Raw genomic sequence first — 2,632 nt, 5'->3', positions numbered from 1 at the left:
AGTGTATTACAGAATGTTCTTAAGTAGGCAACAGGTAAGAGGCTACAGTTTTAAGCTTCTTTCTACTGGAATTCTCCGATAGGGTAGCACAGTGTTGTCATTTCTGCAATGCTAGAATAAATGTTAAAAGTCCCTTCTATGCGCTTCTCTTCAAAAAGTGATGAATAATAACAGAAGATGGCATAAAAAAGCCATGTTTTCCCCATGCATTCTGTAGTACTGGAGCCCGTGTTTTTACTGTCACCGGCTACAGTTTTCACTTTATCCACTTTAATCAGTTCTGTCCCCTCTCTGAATTCAGCGTCCTTCAGTACAGAAGTCCACACGTTACCGCAGAATCTGTGCGTAGAGAGCCCCTGAAATCGACTCTGTCCCTGACCCTCTGAGTCCATGCTGAATTTATAGCCTCATCAATCGGAAGTAGAACTTGAAGGGCGAGTTGCGGGTAATCTGTTGAGGCTGCATGAGCTCACCGAGGCCCTGACACCAGCGGCGACCAGGAGTGGGATAGGAGGCATCTCCTCCAAATTTTTTTTTTTAAGAGGTTTTTGCTATAGGGCACGTGCGCTTGCCAGACAGACAGAGACAGACAGAAAGACAGAAAGCGAGAAATCACCCCCCAGGGGGGATGACCACACCGCAATCCCTGCTCCTCCATTCTCCTCTTGGGATCTTGGGCATGCACGCACACGTGCCTGGCGTGAGTTTAAGCCACTGGGTCCGGGACTTGAACTGCAGTCAACTATATGGGAGTCCAGCGACATAGCCATTACGCTAACTGCTGGTCCCTGGCAAAATATTTTTAAAAAGGAAAGGGGATGGGGAATGAGTCTGGATGAAAAAGTGATTTTGCAATAGGGTGTGTGGAGGGGATATGTCGCCACCTGTGCTGAAGCCGATGGACTCCCAGAGCAGGCAAAGCCAGGCCTCTGTTCCCAGAGCCTGGGACTAGCCTCAGGAAGGGGGATCGGTGGCATAGGGCCTTCTGCCTGTGTCCTTAGAGTCCTGTCAAGGCTGCTCCTCCTCACCACCCTGGGCATTTATGGGCCCAGGATGGGACCAGAAAGGGCAGAGTGTGCAGACTGGGCTCTTGGAGGGCACAGCTGATGCCATTCCCTACTGCCTTGTGCTCAGGACTCCAGCCTTGGGAACTGGGTGTGGGGAGCAAAGGACCTCCCACTTCCCTGCTGTTCCCAGTTTCTAGGACTGAGGGCCAGCACAGAGGGGGTTAAGGGTCCAGGCGCCTTTGCCTCTCAGGTGGGTGGGAGCTGTCATGAGGGGCCCTGTCTGGCCTGATAATCCGGGCTGCCTATCTCTTCCACAGCAGCTGTGGGGCAGACAGGTTGTCCTGGCAGGGAGGGAGACGGGTGAGGGCCTGGCTGATGGCGGGAAGGATTCGAGGAGGCAGGGATGCCAGGCTCCCTGAGAATCCTCTCCCGCCCCAATAGCTAAGTGTAGGGCTGTTCCTAGAGACTGGAGAGGTCATCCCAGACTTGGTGGAGTGGTGGGTAAGGAGCTGGACTCCCACTTGGCTGAATGCAGAGAACAAGAGCTGGGCGCTGAGGAACAGACTTAGGGAGGTATTGATGGGAAAGTTTCCATTTCTCTGCGTGTGCACGTCCATGCGTGGGTTTGTTTTTGTTATGTTTTGGACAGGGTCACCATGTTGTTGACCTTCCTGCCTCAGCATCCCAAGTTCTTAGAACTACAGGCATGTGCTGTAGCTCCCAGCTTTTCATAAGGGCCTCACAGTGGCCTCGGCCTGCCAAGTGCTAGTGTCACCTGTCTTGAGCTACCACACTTGGACTGAAGAGTTTCCATTTCTTACTCAGTATGTCTCTGCAGGTGTGCCAGGGGCTCTGTCCCCTGCGTCTCACAGGTTTAGTGAGCACGTAGGCCCATGGGTACACGCTCAGTGGAGGGGATGACGAGGGGAAGCCCGTCGCAAAGCCAGAAGGGAATGAGCTTGCCATTTGTTGAGCTCTTGCTGCAGATGAGCCAGGCTTTCAGTCAGAAATTCCCATTCTTACTATTTCATCTCATCTTCACAACAATCATGGAAATAAGCACTTTAGTTATTTGTTTATTTTCTGGTGGTTTTTTTTTTCCTCAATTATTTTAACTTATTTAATTATTTATTTATTTTAATTTGACCAGAGAGGGACAGACTGAAGGAAAGAGAAAAAGTGAAAAAGCAAGCTGCCAGGTCCGGGACTTGAACTGTGGTCAGCCATGTGGGAGCCCAGCATTCTTAACTATCACGTCATCTGCCAGTTCCCTTTTTGTTGTTTTAAAAATTATTTTATTGTTGGGGCCGGCAGATGGCATGGTAGTTAAAGGCACTGGATTACCACATAGCCAACTGCGGTTCGAGTCCCAGACCTGGTGGCTTCCTTTCTCGCTTTCCCTTTCTCTCTCCCTCTCTGTCTGTCTGGTCAAATTAAATAATAATAATAATAACAAATGGAATTAAATAAATAATTTTTTATTCTTTTTTTTTGAGAGGTTTTTCTCTATAGGGCGCGTGTGCTCACCAGACAGAGACATAGAGACAGAAAGTGAGAAATCACCCCCCAGGGGGGATGGTCACGCCGCAATCCCTTCTCCTCCATTCTCCTCTCGGGATCTTGGG

This window comes from Tupaia chinensis, unplaced genomic scaffold, assembly GCF_000334495.1.
Source record: "Tupaia chinensis unplaced genomic scaffold, TupChi_1.0 Scaffold143921_1, whole genome shotgun sequence".
Lineage (NCBI taxonomy): Eukaryota > Metazoa > Chordata > Mammalia > Scandentia > Tupaiidae > Tupaia > Tupaia belangeri.
Note: the sequence above shows the minus strand (reverse complement) of the source record.